Source organism: Pinus tabuliformis, chromosome 9, assembly GCF_031772625.1.
Source record: "Pinus tabuliformis cultivar Carrire ecotype Pingquan chromosome 9, CPIR1, whole genome shotgun sequence".
In the NCBI taxonomy this organism is placed as follows: domain Eukaryota; kingdom Viridiplantae; phylum Streptophyta; class Pinopsida; order Pinales; family Pinaceae; genus Pinus; species Pinus tabuliformis.
The window spans coordinates 1,060,290,510-1,060,303,479 of NC_142307.1; positions in this window are offsets into that span (position 1 = coordinate 1,060,290,510).

Below are 12,970 nucleotides of genomic sequence, written 5' to 3' on the forward strand. Positions count from 1 at the left end.
AAAATGTTTTTAAAATGCTTTCAAAACAATTTAAAATGCTTTCAAAAATATTTACATGCTTTAAAAACAATTTAAAATACTTTAAAAACAATTTAAAATGTTTTTGAAACAATTTAGAACGTTTTAAAAACACTTTAAAATAGTTCAAAATAATTTAAAAACAATTTAAAACACTTTAAAATGTTTTAAAAACAATTTTAAATTCTTTTAAAATGCTTTAACAACAATTTAAAAATCTTTAAAGTACTTTAAAATGTTTTTAAAATGCTTTCAAAATAATTTAAAACGCTTTCAAAACAATTTAAAATGATTTTGAAATTCTTTAAAAATATTTTGCAATGCTTTAAAAATAATTTAAAATACTTTAAAAATAATTTAAATTGATCTAAGAACAATTTTAAATGATTTTAAAACGTTTTAAAATATTTCAAAAACATTTTAAAATGTTTTAAAAATAAGATTAAGTGCTTTAACAACAATTGAAAATGCTTTAAACCCGTTTTAAAATGTTTTATAAACAATTTAAAAATCTTCAAAGTACTTTAAAATTTTTTAAAAACAATTTTAAACGCTTTAAAAACAATTTAAAATGCTTTAAAAACTGTATAAAATGCTTTAAAAACTATTTAAAATACTTCAAAAGTAATTTAAATTGCTTTAAAAGCAATTTTAAATGATTTAATAATGATTTAAAAATAGTTTACAATGCTTTAAAAACAATTTAAAATACTTTAAAAATAATTTAAATTGATTTAAAAATAATTTTAAATGATTTTAAAATGTTTCCAAAATATTTTAAAATGTTTTAAAAATAAGTTTGAGTGGTTTAACAACAATTGAAAATGCTTTAAAACCGTTTTATAATGTTTTAAAAACAATTTAAAAAGTTTTAAGGTACTTTAAAATGTTTTAAAAACAATTTTAAACACTTTAAAAACAACTTAAAATGCTTTTAAAACAATTTAAAATGTTTTTGAAACAATTTGGAACGTTTTAAAAACAATTTAAATTAGTTAAAAATAATTTAAGAACAATTTAAAACACTTTAAAATGTTTTAAAAACAATTTTAAATTCTATTAAAATGCTTTAACAACAATTTAAAAATCTTTAAAGTACTCTAAAATGTTTTTAAAATTCTTTCAAAACAATTTAAAATGCTTTAAAAATAGTTTAAAATGCTTTAAAAACAATTTAAATTACTTTAAAAATAATTTAGGTTGATTTAAGAACAATTTTAAATTATTTTAAAATGTTTCAAAAACATTTTAAAATGTTTTAAAAGTAAGTTTAAGTGCTTTAACAACAATTGAAATTGCTTTAAACTCGTTTTAAAATGTTTTATAAACAATTTAAAAAGCTTTAAAGTACTTTAAAATGTTATAAAAACAATTTTAAATGCTCTAAAAACAATTTAAAATGTTTTTGAAATGATTCAGAACGTTTTAAAAACAATTTAAAATAGTTCAAATTAATTTAAAAACACTTTTAAATGTTTTAAAAACAATTTTAATTTCTTTTAAAATGCTTTAACTGTTAGGATATTCCGACACATAGGGAATAGTTAAGTACAACTTGGTCTAGTATAGAGTTAGGTAAAATGTGTTTCTTTACTATGTACATTTTGTAACTTACAATCCGACGGTCACGATATGTAGTGATCCGACGGTTCATTCTCTCCTCGGTATTACCGACACTTGATCCGTGGCTTAACACTTGATTGGTCCACGATCTCTATTTAAAGAGCATGGAGGGTAATTTGTAGTGTAATTCGTCTATGAGAGAAGCATATGTAAATTTTTATTCTTTTATTAATAAGTTGCCTGAAGTGGTCGCGTTGGCTCAGGCCGTGGACTGTTTCCCTCTTTGAGGGTTTTAACCACGTCAAAATACTGGTGTATTGATCTGTGATCTGTTTGTGAGTGGTGTCCTTTGGTGTTCTATCTGAGGAACTTACCCTGTAAATTCCTACATGGTATGGGAGCTATTTGAGGGCCGCGTCTGTTGGTCATCCAAATCTGAAGCCGGTAGAACTGCATCCGACAACCGTTTCCTAGATCTACTGTTTCTGACTGCTTTCGGGCCGACAGGACTGCTTTGTTGTGTTGGGAGAATCTATTCAAGTGAGAAACCCCTTTCGTTTCACGCGAAAAGGTTTCCGGTAGCCCTAGCTGCATCATTTTTAAGATTTGGAGGTATACAATGTTTATTTTCATTTTACAGTCATTTTCTCTCTGTTTATTTTGGTTTCGGTTTATTTAGCCTTTTTTATTACCGGATCTATACCTTTCATTTCTGTGTATGCTCTTTGCCCTGCGACTCTGTGTGATCTGGGCAAATCAGAAACAGAAAGGAAGGATTTTTCTCATGCGTATGCTCTTTTCCGCTGCGCCTTAGTGTCATCTCGGAAAATCAGAAACATTGAGGAAAATATTTAGTTTCCGATTAAAAAGCTAACTTCGAGCCGCAAGGTTCAATTTGAAAATATTTAGTTTCCGGCTAAAGCTAACTTCGAGCCGCAAGGTTCGTTTTTTTTATATGTCCGTGTTGGGTTTTGTGTTATTTTTGTTTTGTAGGGAAAAAGAGCTTTCTCAAAGCAACCAGAGGCAACCATTTGACCCATACTTTAAAAATAATTTAAATTGATTTAAGAACAATTTTAAATTATGTTAAAATGTTTTAAAATGTTTCAAAAACATTTTAAAATGTTTTAAAAATAAGTTTAAGTGCTTTAACAACAATTGAAAATGCTTTAAACTTGTTTTAAAATGTTTTATAAACAATTTAAAAAGCTTTAAAGTACTTTAAAATGTTTTAAAAACAATTTTAAACGCTTTAAAAACAATTTTAAATGCTTTAAAAACAATTTAAAATGTTTTTGAAACAATTTAGAACGTTTTAAAAACAATTTAAAATAGTTCAAAATAATTTAAAAACACTTTAAAATGTTTTAAAAACAATTTTAAATTCTTTTAAAATGCTTTAACAACAATTAAAAAGCTTTAAAGTGCTTTAAAATGCTTTTAAAATGCTTTCAAAACAATTTAAAATGCTTTAAAAACTGTTTACAATGCTTTAAAAACTATTTAAAATACTTCAAAAATAATTTAAATTGCTTTAAGAACAATTTTAAATGATTTTAAAATGCTTTAAAAATAGTTTACAATGCTTTAAAAACAATTTAAAATACTTTAAAAATAATTTAAATTGTTTTAAAACAATTTTAAATGATTTTAAAATGTTTAAAAAACATTTTAAAATGTTTTAAGAATAAGTTTAAGTGGTTTAACAACAATTGAAAATGCTTTAAAACCATTTTAAAATGTTTTAAAAACAATTTAAAAAGCTTTAAAGTACTTTAAAATGTTTAAAAATAAATAAATTAAACACTTTAAGAACAACTTAAAATGCTTTAAAAACAATTTAAAATGTTTTTGAAACAATTTAGAACATTTTAAAAACAATTTAAAATAGTTCAAAATAATTTATAAACAATTTAAAACACTTTAGAATGTTTTAAAAACAATTTTAAATTCTTTTAAAACGCTTTTACAACAATTTAAAAAGCTTTAAAGTACTTTAAAATGTTCTTAAAATGCTTTCAAAACAGTTTAAAATGCTTTAAAAACCATTTACAATGCTTTAAAAACTGTTTAAAATACATCAAAAATAATTTAAATTGCTTTAAGAACAATTTTAAATGATTTTAAAATGCTTTAAAAATAGTTTACAATGCTTTAGAAACAATATAAAATACTTTAAAAATAATTTAAATTGATTTAAGAACAATTTTAAATGATTTTAAAATGTTTCAAAAATAAGTTTAAGTGCTTTAACAAGAATTGAAAATGCTTTAAAACCGTTTTAAAATGTTTTAAAAACAATTTAAAAAGCTTTAAAGTACTTTAAAATGCTTTTAAAACAATTTTAAACGCTTTAAAAACAATTTAAAATGCTTCAAAAGCAATTTAAAATGTTTTTGAAACAATTTAGAACATTTAAAAAAAAAAAATTAAATAGTTCAAAATAATTTAAAAACACTTTAAAATGTTTTAAAAACAATTTTAAATTCTTTCAAAATGCTTTAACAACAATTTAAAAAGCTTTAAAGTACTTTAAAATGTTTTTAAAATTATTTCAAAACAATTTAAAATGCTTTAAAAATAGTTTACGACGCTTTAAAAACTATTTAAAATAATTCAAAAATAATTTAAATTGCTTTAAGAACAATTTTAAATGATTTTGAAATGCTTTAAAAATAGTTTACAATGCTTTAAAAACAATTTAAAATAATTTAAAAATAATTTAAATTGATTTAATAACAATTTTATATGATTTTAAAATGTTTCAAAAACATTTTAAAATGTTTTTAAAATAAGTTTAAGTGGTTTAACAACAATTGAAAATGCTTTAAAACCATTTTAAAATGTTTTAAAAACAATTTTAAACGCTTTAAAAATGATCTGAAATGCTTACAAAACAATTTAAAATGTTTCTGAAACAATTTAAAATGTTTTTGAAACATTTTAGAACGTTTTAAAAACAATTTAAAATAGTTCAAAATAATTTAAAAACAAATTAAAACACTGTAAAATGTTTTAAAAACAATTATAAATTCTTTTAAAATGTTTTAACAACAATTTAAGAAGCTTTTTTTTTTCCAAGGAAAAAAGCGAACTCTTTTTATAAGCAATAAAAAAAGTTACAGAGCACATGAGTTAACATTCAGCTACATAAACGCCTGGGGAAAGGCAAAGAACTCCTCTGAGGAGGATCAACTGACACCCCATTCAAGTGCTGATCAAAAAGCAAACTGTACGCTGCCCGGGCAGCCATATCCAGAGATGTTCTAACCATAAAAACTAAAAGTCTCATGGGCCTCCTTACATAAGGAAAACAGCCCATATACACAGTTAAAAGACTGTCATATACTGCTCTTCAGAAAGAGCACCAAAACATAGTTTTAGAATCAGAAACGAAAACCAGAGCTACATATGCCACATGATACCATAATCCGGGTAAGACAGAGCATATACCAAGAGATCAAAAAAGAGAAACGAGAACCAAGTCAACCATAGGGGGGAAGATCCGTCATACGGATCTGATCCCCCTGCTGTTCAGTTATCCTCCAAATGCCCACAGCTTGTTGCAAACCTGCTTTAGAAAGCTCGTCTGCTTCTTCATTGAATTCCCTGTATATATGATCAATATAAAAAACATTAAAATGATGGATTAAAGATTGTATCTCCTCTAATAATGGAAGCAAAATGTAATGCTGGCATCTAAACTTCCCAGAAACCCAGTTAACCACATTCATGGAGTCTCCAAAAATCTGAACTGTGAGAATATTTTTATGAATTAGCCAACAGAGGAGAAGCTTTAGTGCAGAGAGTTCCGCAAAGTTGTTTGTGCCCACACCAATGCCTACTGAGGCCTTTAATGTATGTGATGCATTTAAGTGTATACTAATCCCAGCCCCCGTGATATTGTCTTGAGCTGCACCGTCAAAAAAGGCCCAGGGAACCCCCTCTCTGATTCGGAATTCCTTTCTCCGCTTATCACTAGATTGTTCTTCCTTTATTGGGATACTATCCAGAATGGCTTTGCTCTGGATGGCAATGGCTGCCTCAGAATTCTTTGTTTCCCTGAAAATACTTCGGTTCCTGGCAAGCCAGATCCCCCAGCAAATGATTGGTGGCAGGTTCCTCAGGTTCTTTTCTTGAAAATGCTTCCACCAAAAATCCCAAGCTGTGGATATATTATCTCCTTCCCATTTTAGTTTAACCGCTATGAGCCTTTCCGCTTCCAACCAAACTTGTCTAGTAAAAGGGCATGTGAGAAAAAGATGAGAAATGGTTTCAGATTCCTTACAACACAACGGGCATCTGCCAGGCCCCTGTTTGAAACGGGATTGAAGGACGTCCCAGGTAGGAATCTTATGGTTTAAAGCACACCAGAAAAAAATTCTGGCTTTTTTAGGACACTTTAATTTGAACAGAGGTTTCGACCACCAAACCGGGAGATTCCAACCTTTGTTTTTCATCAGAAAGTTGTATCCTGCCTTGGGAGAGTAATTCCCCGTTTCCGCGTGAGCCCACATCAAAGTATCAGGCCTGTCAAGTAATCTAACATTTGATCTTATCAATTCTTGAATAAATCTTTGCCAATCATCTCTCCACCTGATATTTATCCCGAGCTCCTCTTCTGTCTTCCAAGCTTGACCCCAAATGGAGGTTCGCTCCAAGCATGCAATCTGCCATAAGCTTCTGATTCCTAATTCGTCCAGATGAATTAGCAAACCAGGTGGGAGAGCAAAAGCGTCACTGCACCCTACCCATGGGTCCCTGCCAATCCTCACATTTTCTCCATTCCCAACCCGCCAAGCCAGACCTTGTTCAATAAGCTTGAAAGCCTCTGTGGTGGCTTTCCAGATCACCGAGCAGTTTCTCCCTTTTTTGAGAGGTGATCTTATCCAATCTTCTAGGGGGATGGGGTCGATGTACTTCCTCCTAACCACCCTTGTCCAGAGGTTCTCCAAAGTAATAATTCGCCACCCTGACTTTGCCGCTAAGGCTTGACTAAAGTCCGTGAGTATTTTTAAGCCCCATCCCCCCCAATCTTTTGGTCTTGCAATTTTATCCCATGCCACCCATGGAAGAACTGAATCCTCCTTTGATCCCGACCATAGAAATCTGCTACATATCTGTCTTATTTTGTGCAACGTCCCTTTTGGTATCCAGGTCAAGGCTGCCCAAAACACCGGAATAGCCTGAAGAACTGAATTTACCAAGGTCAATCTACCTGCCCTAGACAGCCACTTGAAGCTCCAATGAGATATTTTCTGTTCGATCTTCGCTACCAGCCAATTCCAGTCCTGTTTTTTGTATGAGGATGGCTTGAGCCAAAACCCAAGATATTTGAAAGTCTGCTCCATGCTACAGGATCGAAAGGGTAGCTGTGCAACAATAGTAGCCTCCTCTTGTCTACTGAAACCTTCAAGAATTAGCTGAGATTTCCTTTCATTTATTTGGAGACCTGTTGCTTTCAGAAATTGATCTAAGATGAGCTTAATTTCAACAATTTCATCTACATTCCCATTGGTAAACAACAGAATGTCATCAACAAAAAGCAGATGAGTGATAAAGAGGTTAATAGCCACTTCCAAACCTTTAACCAAACCTGAGCGCTTTGCCTTTTGGATAAGCCTGCTTAAACCCTCAGCTGCTAGAAGGAAAAGCAAAGGCGAGAGTGGACACCCCTGACGAAGCCCTCTTTGACTTTTGAAGAAATGAGAGGCCGCTCCATTAATCAGAACAGCAAAATTCACATTGGATATGCATCCCATGATCCATTTAATAAAGCCCACCTGGAAGCCGAGGTGTGTCAAGAGCATCTTTAGATAAGTCCAGCTGACCCTATCATAAGCTTTTGATAAATCAATTTTGAGAACTGCCCCCTTCTTATTTGCCTGTCTAAGACTGTGTATAGTTTCTTGAGCTACACCAATAGCTTCATGGATTTGCCTCCCGTCCAGAAAACCAAATTGTTCTGATGAAATGCATCTTGATAAGCTTGGTTTCAGACGAATTGCAATGACCTTTGCTATAATCTTGTAGATGGTATTGCACAAAGAAATAGGTCTGAAATCTTCAAAGGTTTCGGGATCTTCTTTTTTAGGAATCAGAGCAATGAAAGTGGCATTGAAAGGACCGTAAATTTCACCTTTTGTTCTAGACTCCTCTACAACCTCAGCCAGCTCTGATCCTATGGATTCAAAGAAATGGGTAAACAGCTCTATGGTCCAACCATCTGGCCCTGGGCTTTTATCTTTTGCCATAGATTTTATAACACCTTCCACTTCTTCCTTAGACACTTCTCTGAAAAGGTCTTCCGCCTCCTCCTCCTCCACAAAGCGAGGGAAAGCCTGAGCAGTTCGGATTATTTCCGGCAAAGAGATCCCACCGGGGTCAGCGAAAAGGGTCTGAAAATGTTTCTTCCCCATATCGGACAAGTCCTCAAAGGAAGAGGCCACTCTCCCATCCAAATCCCTCAAATTCCAGATAGTATTCGCAATCCTCCTCCCTTTTGCATAATTATGAAAAAATTTTGTATTCTCATCCCCTGCTTTCAGCCATATAGCTCTGCTTTTCATTCTCCACTCCTCTTCTTTGTCTAATAAAATCTTCGCTCTTTTCTTCTCTAAAACCAAAATTTTATCTTTTGATTCGCTGGAGGCATAAGCATCAGAATCTGGGTCTTCAAGGACTCCTAGGGCCTTTTCGATAGATTCTAATTCTTCCACTTGTTTTCTCCTTCTATCAGAAGCCCAATCAATGGTTGCTTTTTTGAGTCTCTTAAGATTTTCCATGAAGAACCCCGCTCGACTCCCCCTAAATTCCGGACCCGGGTGCCTCCATGTTTCATTAAAAAGCTTTATGAAGGACTCCTCTTGAAGCCACGAGGGATTGAATTTGAAAGGCGCGGCCGGTTTCGGAGGAGATTTTGAGAGTTCCAATATGATAGGGAAATGATCCGAATTCCCCCCTTCCCCTACCCATTGGCGAAAACATGGAATCCTGGAAACCAGCCTTTCACTGATCAGAAAACGATCCAGTCTTTTCGCTATCCTCTCTTCCCCTGTCCTTCGATTCCTCCAAGTAGGTTTCACTTTTAAAAGATTTACATCAATCAACTGATGACTCTGAAGAACATTTGCAAAGAAATCTGAGAGTGGATCCTCTCTCGCTTGCGGACCCCAGGCTTCAGAAATTCCCAGAGAGAAGTTAAGATCCCCCCCGATAATAAGATTTTCGACCTTCATCAAATTTTTTGAAAGGAGCTCGTTCCAAAAGATGACCCTTCCCTGACAAGGGCCGTAGATATTTACAATGGACAGAGGGAAGTCAAAATCAGAGGACATCACCTCCATTCCCATAACATGTTGTAACCCCCACGTGCTTAGGATCTTCAGTCTTCCAGTTTTGATTCCTATAGCCAACCCTCCCGAGTGACCTGATGCATCTACAGCTAGAAAGCTCCAGCCCGGGAGGAGAGAGCTAAGAGCCGATTCCACATCCAAGCTCTTACCTAGGGTCTCTTGAAGGAAAACAATGTCAGGATTGCAACGAGAAATAAGGTCCTTTAGGGCTAGTTTTTTAGGCTTACTAGCTAAACCTCTACAATTCCAGGAGAGACAGATCATTTTAACACCGTTTCAGGGGGTTTTACTGCTCTAAGCGCCCCAGGGATAGTCATCTGCTTACCATCTGCCACATCAAATATTGCTTTTGCTTGAGTTTTAGAAAGTATGGATTTCCGCCCTCTTCCCTTTTTTGAAATGCTTTTAGGAGTCTCAGACCCTAATCCTCCTACAGGCTCCGAAAGCTCAGATGAGCAACCGGATTTTTTACTTAAGGATCTCAAATTGTATTGTCGACCATTAGAGGATCCAGTTCCAATACTCAGAGGGGGAAAATTCTCACAGTTCAGATTTAGGGAGGGGAGAGAGTCAGAAAGGGTTTCAATATTTAGCATTTCTTCATTAAATTTGTTTTCCTTAGATAAGCCCCCACCCATTGAAACAACATTAACATCAGAGAGGAACGAGGAAGACTGCATACCCGGATGGTCGTCTTCGACGACGGCATCCTGAACTGGAGCAGAGGCATCCATCATCGGCTGGTCATCTGGAAGGCGCATCTGGATGTCGTCATCCCTTTTTTGCTCCTCTTCGTCTCGGTTCATCATCACTTCAGCATCCTCTTCTACGCCAATCTTTTCATCCACCTTGTGTTCGGCTTTCTTCATGAACTCGATCCAATCCTCATCATCCTTTTGTGTCCTCCTCTTTCGCCTACCCAACGGGCAGTCCCTCGCCAGATGCCCGTATTCATGGCATCGATGACAACGAAATGGGAGAAGTTCATAGTCAAGCTTCTGTTCAAATTCAAACTCCTTGTAACACAGAGTAATAGATTTTGCTAGACCCTCTTTAGGATTAAGCCGCACCAGAATCCTTGCCACCCCTTTCTCAAAAGTATGCAAGTATGATCTATCTGCATCCAAGTACGTCCCCAGCAAATCCCCAATTGATTTGAACACAGAATCCGCCCATAAGAAAGGTGGTAAACTCGGCGCCCGCACCCACACAGGGAATTCATCCACCTTCTCAGTATCAGCATCGAACAAAGGCGTCCACCTTTTGAAGAAGATCGGCCGGCTTCCAAAAGCCCAATTCTGCCCTTCCACCCACTCCATCGCTTCCTTGCTATCAAAACTGACCATAAACCAACCTTTAACGAGAACATTTGATTTGAATGATGCTGCTGGTGTTCCCGTCCACAGCTTCTCCGCCCACATTCGAAGGGCTTTTCCGGAAATCGGTCTCCCTCTAATCCTGCCTACCAACGTTACCTCTGCCACTTCGAGGACATCCTCCACCTGCACATCCATACCCAGGATCAATTTCGCAAAGCTCTTTGTCTTCAAGGGTTTTGATTTTTTTCTTTTGGTCCCCGCCCTCCTTAGTTCCGTTTCATCAGCCTGTTCCCCCAAATCCTGAGCTTGTGCTTCTTGTCTCCCCCTCGTCTCAGCTTCTGCTCCTGCTGCTCCTGCCAAGGGTTCGACCCGACCTTCGGTCGGCTTACCATTCTTCTCTGTCACGAAAGAGGAATTTGCCCTTTCTTTTCCCGCTCCAAACCCCTGCTTCTCTTCCAAGCTTGCTTCAATCCCTCCTACTCCCGTAATCCGCTCAGGGAAAACCTTTGGAAAGAGGCCCCTATTAACCGACGCCGAATTGCTATTCCATCCAGCCTCGTTCCGAGGGGTTTTTAAGCCCCCAACGGACCTCCAAACCCCCACCTTCTGCGCTGAGTTGATGATATCCTCTAACCCTCCTGATGGATATGGAATTTTTGAGGGCGAGAGCGGCTTACCCTTCGGATCTACAAAACCCTTGCCTCCTCGAATGTTCTGTGCAAACCCCAAATTTTCTCCCGCGAGCTCATTTCCGGATAAACCCTGGTTTCCCGAAAGGTCCCTACTCTCCTCCAGCAACACTTTCGCGTAGTTTAAGGTTCTTGAACCTGCCCCCCCTGCCTTAACGGTTCCAGGCCCTTCCGCCTTCCCAAGGAGCTCTCTCAATGTCTGAGCATTGACCTCCTTCCCCCAGACAGTGAGCAAGTCTTCGGGAGATGGGTCCAAATCCACCGACTCGCCAGAAATTACCATTGTAAAAAGTAATAAACCCCAAAATAGAACCTTGCAACCGTTACCCGCAGCTGTCGCTGAAACCGCCTTCTCGCAAACAGTGAAGGGAGACACAGTTGAAACGGAGCAGTAAAGCAAATGGCGGTCACGGGTGATGAGAAAACCCCTATACCATCTTTGTCTCTACCTTTCCCCGAAACAGCAATCCGCCCGCCGGTTTCCGCAAAGTTTCGACCGCCCGTATCACCTTTGACCCACCCTGCTTGACGTCGCCCTGAGCAGCTGCCAGCACTGCAGGTCCCGTACCTGCGTGTCCTCTGCATAGTCTGCCTCACCTAGGCCTAGGGCCTAGGGTTCCGCCTTCGAAACCCTCCTCCGCCATCTTCCTCCGACAATCAACAATTTAAGAAGCTTTAAAGTACTCTAAAATGTATTTAAAATGCTTTCAAAACAATTTAAAATGATTTTAAAATGGTTTAAAAATAGTTTACAATGCTTTAAAAACAATTTAAAATACTTCAAAAATAATTTAAATTGATTTAAGAACAATTTTAAATCATTTTAAAATGCTTCAAAAATATTTTAAAATGTTTTAAAAATAAGTGTAAGTGCTTTAACAACAATTGAAAATTCTTTAAAACCGTTTTAAAATGTTTTATAAACAATTTAAAAAGCTTTAAAGTACTTTAAAATGTTTTAAAAACAATTTTAAACGCTTTAAAAACAATTTAAAATGCTTTAAAAACAATTTGAAATGTTTTTGAAGCAATTTAGAATGTTTTAAAAACAATTTAAAATAGTTCAAAATAATTTAAAAACACTTTAAAATGTTTTGAAAACAATTTTAAATTCTTTTAAAATGCTTTAACAACAATTTAAAAAGCTTTAAAGTGATTTAAAATGTTTTTAAAATGCTTTCAAAACAATTTAAAATGCTTTAAAAACCATTTACAATGCTTTAAAAACTATTTAAAATACTTCAAAAATAATTTAAATTGCTTTAAGAACAATTTTAAATGATTTTAAAATGCTTTAAAAATAGTTTACAATGCTTTAGAAACAATATAAAATACTTGAAAAATAATTTAAATTGATTTAAGAACAATTTTAAATGATTTTAAAATGTTTCAAAAACATTTTAAAATGTTTTAAAAATAAGTTTAAGTGCTTTAACAACAACTGAAATGCTTTAAAATCGTTTTAAAATGTTTTAAAAACAATTTAAAGAGCTTTAAAGTACTTTAAAATATTTTTAAAATGCTTCCAAAACAATTTAAAATGCTTTCAAAACGATTTAAATGCTTTAAAAACAATTTAAAATGCTTTAAAAACAATTTAAAATGTTTTTGAAACAATTTAGAAAGTTTTAAAAACACTTTAAAATAGTTCAAAATAATTTAAAAACAATTTAAAACACTTTAAAATGTTTTAAAAATAATTTTAAATTCTTTTAAAATGGTTTAACAACAATTTAAAAATATTTAAAGTACTTTAAAATGTTTTCTTTTTCTAAGTAAGGTTAATATATTAAGAGGAAAAAAGATATTTAGAGAGAGAAACTGGCTGTAAAAGAAAGAAGCCTATCTCAGCTTGCCGAAGAACTAGTTCTAAGACTGCCCCAACAGAGGGGAAACCAGTCTGATAGTGCTGGAATTACAAAAAGAAGAAGGACATCATTGAACACTTTCCTCAGTTTTCTGAAGACAGCTAAGAAGACAACATAAAACCAGCAATTAATCCTCTTGGATATACCTACGTGGACAA